The sequence below is a fragment of the Euprymna scolopes genome, chromosome 33 (assembly GCF_053919585.1).
Source record: "Euprymna scolopes isolate OS-2025 chromosome 33, ASM5391958v1, whole genome shotgun sequence".
Lineage (NCBI taxonomy): Eukaryota > Metazoa > Mollusca > Cephalopoda > Sepiida > Sepiolidae > Euprymna > Euprymna scolopes.
In genome coordinates, this window is record NC_136514.1 from 68,735,611 (window position 1) to 68,744,807 (window position 9,197).

At 30.6% G+C, this 9,197-nt stretch overlaps 1 pseudogene; it reads right to left on the reverse strand.

Annotated features, from left to right (window-relative positions):
• Positions 1 to 407: 407 nt before the first annotated feature.
• Positions 408 to 615, reverse strand: LOC145258534 (U2 spliceosomal RNA; annotated as a pseudogene).
• Positions 616 to 9,197: the final 8,582 nt, after the last annotated feature.

Below are 9,197 nucleotides of genomic sequence, written 5' to 3' on the forward strand. Positions count from 1 at the left end.
GTACCCTGTATATCCAATTCCGAGTCTCTAGACTAAAAATTGATAGTTATTCCGTAGGAAAATGTACACAGACATACAGACACACAGACCCACAGATACACAGACAGACACACAGATACACATACACGTTCACTTTTATAGATATATAGATAGATAGACAGATAGATTTATTCATTTATCTCGGCCAAATTTCTTTTGCTTATCAACTTTTATTTTGTCTTCTAATCGTATTTTTAATGTTATTTATCTGTTTATTAGTCTTTTTTACAGGAAAGTGACGATTTCTGACGATAAAACTTAATTTTAAGTAAAAAAAAAAAGTTTTTCGAAAACTCCGACCGAAACTAATTTCACTTCCGAACCAATCATTAAAAATTATTGAATAATCAAAAATATTTATTTGGAATGTTCCATTGTCCCTATTTACTATGTCTCCCCACGGGACAGAGTTAGACACCAGGGTCGTTTTTTAACGTGGAGAAAAGATACAAAAATAAAAAATTGTCTCAGTCGTGAAAGACTGATACTCCACCGAAAGAGAACAAGAAATGGAAGTGCAGCATCTGAAGAACAGATACTACACTTTGATCTTGACCAAAAGGCCAAAGAAACTATGCGTATTTATTTGCTCCCCCGCCAAGCAAATTAGGCACAATGCCGATTTTTAATGTGAAGAGTAAAGGGGAAATGGGGACCAGCTCCCCGGGGAGTAGGGGAGCTGGATAGCAACAATTGGTATGAAGGATTGCCCCTACATTGACCAAGGTCTTGCTGGTCTTTGCTTGACACTTGTTGCTCAAGCCCCGAAGGGCGAGGGCCAGGGAAGTATAGGCCAAAGAAACTATGGATGATATTTAGATCGGTTATTAAGTCAGTGTACATTTTACATTGATTGTCTAATAGCACAGTTACTTGTGGGGTGCATTTCTTTTCTATAAACGTGTTCTAAACGTCAACAAGGCTTCCTTCATTCTCGAAAGACTATGGATACCCACGGTGAGAGTGCCTGCGCATGAGATTTTTGTGGCAAGCGTTGCGCAATCTCCAACCACATCTCTCCTGGGTCGACACTGTTGAATACCAGTGGCAAGTGGAGGTTCAGAACGACTGAAAACAATGCTGAGATAAGCAGAGAGCACATACAGCGCTAAGAATTCCCAAATGGTCACCCATCTAGTACTTGCCAGGCTCAACGTTGCTTAATTCGGTGATCTGACGGGAAACCGGTGTGTCAACGCGATTATGCCGTATTAACTTGCTCTAAACGTAGTCATCTGTAACTGTAAAATGCTGTTTGTGTTGAGGGAAAATCAAAAACTGCACAAGATATCCACAAAGCTGATAAATTCTTTTTCAGCAAAAATTTAGGTACATTTGGTTTGTGATATTCGTTCTTTGGTGGATCAAAAGAAACAAATTTAGATTGTTGTCATTTACAATTTTTTTTTTTCATCGAATTTTGCTGTGAACTTATACTAACAGAGAAAAAAGAAAATTTAAAAGAAAGACTTTTAAACCCTTCTATCTTGTTATACATGTTCCTAAGTAACCATGATATAGACATATATATATATAAAGCTGAACGTCTGTGTGTTTGCCTGGTCACAAATAGGCTCCTATATGGTTGACTATTATAGAAAACTAATCACATAATGATAGAAGATGTATCGAGACACAGGAATGGGTATGTTTGATCTGGCAGAATGATAGTTCATTAAAATTGTGGTGTTTGCGTACGGGCCTGGTCCAAAAAGTATGGAAATAAAAAATTTAAAAATAAAAAAAACGTTAACAAGTGTTTTTGATATAGATGTGCATAATAATACTTTAATAAGTATGTTTTAATTTAAATAGGGATGGTATAATAAAATTGTGGGGATCTTCGTTCGCGCCCGGCCTCGTTAGAATTGGAAATAGGCACAAACTTTAATAAATACTTTTCATATCAATCTGCGTAAGTATACTTTGATAATTATGTTTCAGTTTGAAGAAATATCTTCTTTTCTATCTATCTTCTTCTTCTTCTATCTATCTATCTATCTATCTTCTTTTCTTCTATCTTCTTCTTCTTCTATTCTATCTATCTTCTTCTCTTCTATCTTTTTATATATATATATATATATATATATATATATATATATATATATATATATATAAATAAAATGAACTCATTTTTTCTCGTCGGATTTTGACCTTAATAGGATTAAAAATCAAGATATTTCATGCAAATATAATATGCACAAACGGCAGAACAATATCTGAGGTGTGTTATAGGCTTATTATTTCTCAAATTCCTCGATAATCTTAGATTTCTATACTTTTTCTGCTGAGAAGTCACGGCCAAAATCGGTTAAGATCAATGGAAGTGGTAAAATATTTTCTCTCTAATAAATTCCTCCTCCCCCTGTCACCACTTAACACCGTTTGGGGATCGTTCACAAGGAACAGTTGAGAAGAGAACACCGGTTTGGCTTCGTAGTTCTTTCATGTGAAGTTATTTAAAATCACTAAACTAAGCTGCAGTGCTCTGTGGCGTAGTGGTTAGCGTGCTGGACAATTCACAGTATATTTTCACGTTCGCGCCGACCTACCGTAGTCGGTTTTTTTTTTTTTTTTTTTGTTTTTTCCTAAACAACTGGAATGGACTTTTCTTGGTGGCCGAACTGTTAACGTTGCAGATGTTTGGTTTTTTTTGTTTTTTTTCACACTTTATTTTCCTACTTTTACTCATGACTCCGGGTTTAATCCTTCCTACTTACCTACCATAACATTTTTTAAAACTCCCCCCCTTCCCGGAAACAAACACTCGGGCAACGCCGGGTACCCCCGCTAGTAGTATAATAAAATTATGGGGTGTTCGTCCGCGCCTAACTTCCATAGAATGGAAATATGTCATAAAGTTTAACAAGGTTTTTTAATATAGATCCACAGAATATTGTGATAAGTCTTTCAGTGTGAGCAGGTATAGTATAATAAATTATGGGTGTATCTATTTTATTTTTACTTTCATCATATTTTGCTTTGGTTTTGATACCTCAAAATTAGAAGCTATCTCCTTACAACCCTTCCTTTTCATAACCTATCATACTTTCATAAATCAGAGTCCATTTTCTGTAGGCTGTTTTTGAACCCAGTCAACGACGGGTACTTTTGCTAGTATATATATATATATATATGTATTAAAATGTTAAAGAAAGTGAGAAAAACATCGGTATGGTCGGTTTCAAATCCGATATAAGGGGATCCGTTTGGGGTCGAAAAATATTGAATCTTCTTGAGTCTATTTACACCTCTTCTTACCAGAAATGGCGACCACGACATTGTTTTATAATTTTAATAATAGATCGCAAATTTTTCAAATCTATTGTTTATTTCAGTGACAGACAAAAGAAATTGCTTGATTTCGAGAAATAATGGAAATTTCAAGAATTATCTAAGATAAACAACATATTGATACACATAAAAATTGCGCATCTGCAAAACAACGCCATTTCTGGTGAGCACAGATATAAGCAGAGGCTGAAAAGAAATCGATAATTTTTCCGTCCATAAACTGATTCCCTTATATCAGATTTGAAAACGAAGGTACCGATGTTTTTCTGGCCTTCTCGTATATTTTAAAATAAATAGTATGCTTTGATATTCTTATTATATATATATATATATATATATATATATATATATATATATATATATATATATATATATATATATATATATTAGGTTGGTGTAAAAATAATGCCATTTTTGACGTTCAACTACATATATGAAAACGATTTTATTTTTGCACCAATCTAATATTTATATATATATATATATATATATATATATATATATATATATATATATATATATATATATCATCCCTTCGTACATTTTAAAAGGCATACATTGCCGTATCGTTCGACGAAGCAAGCATGAACAGATCAGAGTAATATCTCACGAGAAAATGACTGCATAAATCAATCGACAGAATGAAGCATAAAACTCACGTATCTTTCAATTGTGATGGATGGCTCTCGTCTGGGTGAGGCCTCGTGTTTTGACAAGCTTCTGGGTTTGACCTTTACTCCTGATCTGAAATGGAACACGTACATCAAGTCTGTTGCCAAGGTCGCTGGAAAGATGGTGGGATCCTTCTACCGCTCCAGAAGATATCTCACTACTGATGCAATTCTCTATCTATATAAAAGCCAAGTACGTCCAAGGATGGAATACTGTTGCCATATCTGGGCAGGAGCTGCTAAAAACAGCCTATCCTGCCTTGACAGAGTACAAAATAGACTTCGTGGCTTAGTGGGGGATGCCCTTTTCTCTACCCTGCAACCTCTCTCCCACAGAAGAGACGTTGCGAGCCTATCCTTGTTTTATCGTTATTTCCATGGCAGGTGCTCGTCTGAACTCCAATCTCTGGTCCCCCCTCGCCAATCTTTCACGAAAAACGCCCGTCTAGCTGAATCCACTGTGAAAAATTTCCCCCACTCTATATCTGTGCCTAAATCAAAACGCGGATTCCATGAACAAAGCTTCTTTCTTAGAACTGCACGCCTGTGGAACTCTGTTCCGTCTGTCTGCTTCCCACCGGACTACAACTTGGATGTCTTCAAGTACAACGTTAACAAATTCCTAATGAACCGCCCCCTTAAGTAAACACTTCATCAAATCTCCACACTAACGTAATGTACTTGCAATAACCCTTATCCCTGAGTGGCTTCCGGGCCATGATAAGTGGTGATCACTGTGTTAAAAAAAAAAAATAACAATTTGACAAAAATACTCTGGATCATCAGAAAACTCGAAAAATATATTTATAAAGTAGAAGTATTTTGCATTTTTCAATAACATGGTTAATGAAAATATGTTGTCTAAGCAGACACACGCACACTTAGTTTTATTTTCGTATTGAGCACTGTGTCAAAATCAAACAAACTAAAAATCGATGCAGAAAATATATTACTTCAAAGATTGGTTTTCTTTATTGAAATTTCACAATAAAACATACACAACATTTTTTTACTTTTAAAACATAAAACGCTTGACCTCCAGTTGACATTTTGGACAAATATCATAGATTAATACTTTTCAAATGTTTGTTCAAATATATTCAAAGTGCAATATGTGATATCCCAAGTATGATATCCCAAGTGTAATATCCCAGGTGTGATATCCAAAAATGTATAAGAATTCTATAAACTTCACAGGAATTTGTATGTGTTTGTTCTATTTGTTTCATGTGTTCATGTGCTTAGCTTTGTATTTCTTCCGGCATATCAACCTCTCTATACCATTTTAATGCTGTATTTTCTCACTAATTCGGTTCCTTAATAGCTCTACTTCCATGAGGAACAAATCTAATTTCTTTGTGCAAATCGGTCGAATATGTCTGATAAAATGAAATGAATAGGAAAAACGTTAATATAAATTCACTTATGCCGAAAAAGCGTTAAGTATACCAACTATTTAGAAAAATAGTTCACTAGAAATATAATTTTTTATAACATGTTTCCACTGATGTATGATATGTTTTGATAACATGTTTCAACTGGTGTATGATTGACACGTTTATTCTTTATTAGGCTGCTTGGTCGTTAATTACGCTTAAAATTCCCTATATATCAAGTTTCAAGTTTGTAGACTAAATTTAACAAATAAGTTTGGCAGGGAACATTCTTCAAAGACAATATATATATTTATATAAATATATATATATATATATATATATATATATATATATATATATATATATATATATATGTATATGTATATATATGTATATATATACTGTCTTTGAAGAATATTCCCTACCAAACTTATATATATATATTTATTTATTTATTTATTTGTTTACATACACATATATTTAAATATATATATATATGTATTTATATATTTATATATATTTATATATATATATATATATATTTATATACATATAGATATATATGGATATATATAGCTATATATAAATATATATATATGTGTGTATAGATATATATATTTATATATATATATATATTTAGATATATATTTAGATATATAGATATAGATATATATCTATAATATAAAGCTGAACGTCTGTGTGTGTGCCTGGTCACGAATAGGCTCCTATATGGTTGACTATTATAAAAAACTGATCACATATCATAGAAGATGTATCGAGACATAGGAATCGGTATGTTTGATCTGGCATGATGATGATTCATTAAAATTGTGGGGTCTGCGTTCGCGCCTGGTCAACAAAGTATGGAGATAAGGAATTTAAGAATAAAAAAGTTTACAAGTGTTTTTGATATAGATGTACATAATAATACTTTGATAAGTATGTTTTAACTTAAATAGGGGATGGTATAATAAAATGGTGGGGCCTGCGTTCGCGCCTGGCCTCCATAGAATGGAAATAGTCACAAACTTTAATAAAGACTTTTCATATCTATCTTCGTAAGTATACTTTGATAATCATGTTTCAGTTTGAAGAAATATGGTATAATAAACGTATGGGATGTCCGTTCGCGCTTGACCTCCATTGAATGTCACAAAGTTTAACAAGGTTTTTTAATATAGATCAACAGAATATTGTGATAAGTGTTTGAGTGTGAACAGTTATGGTATAATAAATTATGAGGTTTACCTATTTTATTTTTACTTTCATCATATTTTGCTTTGGTTTTGATACCCCCAAATTCGAAACTATCTCTTTACAACCCTTCCTTTTCATAACATATCATACTTTCATAAATCAGAGTCTATTTTCTGTAGGCTTTTTTTATACCAGTATATATATATATATATATATATATATATATATATATATATATATATATACAAAATAGAAAGAGAGAGAGAGAGAGAACGAGAGAGATACTTCCTCTGATGATAATGAGCCATTATTGAAAATCCATGGATTAAGGAAATAACCTCTTCTATATATTCCTTAATGAATTCTTAACTCGAATATATGTCTATGTTTTGATTTTCAGAATTTAAATTTTACAACTAAATTTATATATTGCTCTATTCTTAAATATTGAGCTTTTCCTTTTTTGGTTAGGATCACCCTGAAAGTATTACCTCTAGTAATATCTATCAGGATTTTTCCTCGTATATATATATATATATATATATATATATATATATATATATATATATATAATGTTGATATATTATTATTTTTTTCTTATATGTCTTATTGTTTTTTTCTGATATGTTCATATATATATATATATATATATATATATATATATATATATATATATATATATATATATATATATATTGTTTTCCTATTAGTGGTTATGTTTCATTTAATTATTTCGCTTACCTAAGCAATCAGGGATTTACCTGCCCTTCGTTTATTTGCGCCGCCGCATTATTTTTGATGTGTACAGTTTTGATATGTATTATTATTATTATTATTATTATTATTATTATTATTATTATTATTATCATTAACTTATTATTCGAATATTTTTTATTTAAATATTTATTAAATCTTTTACCCTGCATATACACAAACCCATATACCCACCCACACACACACACATGTATATACATATACATATATATATATATATATGTATATATATATGTATGTATTTAATATATATTATTATATATTACAAATATAATTAATAATTATAGTTTTATATATATATATATAATGCACGTAATAATATATATATTACTATATTTACATAATATATATATGTATTAATATTTTATTTTATGTACGTAATAATATTTAATAATAAAAATAAATAAATACATCCTATACAATATACATACAGATATGTATGTGTGTGTTTGTATATATATATATATATATATATATATATATATATATATATATATATATATATATATATATGAATAAGAAAAAAGAGCTAATAGCTTTTAAAACCCGCAAAGGTACGGAAAAAATAAAAATAACTGCGTTTTAATGTTGCTAATATCGCAAAAAAAAAGCCAAGAAATCCAATTTATATATGTCTATAAGTATATATATATATATACATATATATATGTGTGTGTGTGTGTGTGTGTGTGTGTGTGTGTGTGTGTGTGTGTGTGTGTGTGTGTGTGTGTGTGTGTGTGTGTGTGTGTGTAATGTACATATATTGAGTGGGAGAGAGAGGAGGGGTATGCAATTATTTACTACTACATAATTAGCTTTTGCGTTTCTTTGAAAAATGAACATGAGTTACTTAAATATAAAGGTTTTTTTTACTAAAGATTTATATGATTTTATTTTATTTCTTCATGATCTTTTGTTTGTCTTTTCGAAAATTTCTAAATTCAATTTTATCTAATGAATTACGTTTTTATAACCCGAATTCTAAGCTTCTAACTTAATAATAATGTTTTTTTTTTATTATTATTCTTTAAATTTTGATGCAGGTTCATATTTTTATCACAAGAATTTTTTTATGTTATGATTTTCACTTGCATGATTATTTTGGTATCAATTCGGAGAATCTTTTTGTACTTCGAAGCCAGTCACTAGCGTTCTTTCTAGAAAATTGCCATAAGTTTGCAGATTTACTTAAAAATACGCAAACATACCTGTGTGCAATACAATAATATATATATATGAAATTTATAAATTTCCTGTATATATATATATGTATATATATATATATATATATATATATATATATATATATATATATATATATTTATATATTTATAGTTATAGTTTAGTGGAAGTGGTAATTAATAAAAACTGAAGAAAGTGCTCAATACTGTTGTAGAGCAAATATGCGTTTTATTTTTTATTACCGTATCTTTCTGTCAAGTTACATTATTGTTTCAGCTACTCGGGCGGGGTTTTTTTTGCCGTCTGTAGCTTCCTCAGACTTTTACATAAAAACATAAAAGTCTGAGGAAGCTACAGACGGCCAAAAAAAACGCCCGAGTAGCTGAAACAATAATGTAACTTGACAGAAAGATACGGTAATAAAAAATAAAACGTATATACATATATATATATGAAATTTAGCTTAATGCGTAAGAGGAAGAGAGAGTGTTCAATTCTACAAGAAGAGACTTATCTGGATAATGCCAAGCTCAACAATTATTATTGGAGCTTATACATGATGAGAAGCATGAGGCTTCGAAATGCCCTGGCATAAAAAGTCCCTTCTATCCCGCAAATTTTGCTAGTATTCCATTATTCAATAAATGAACCATTCTATATCTAC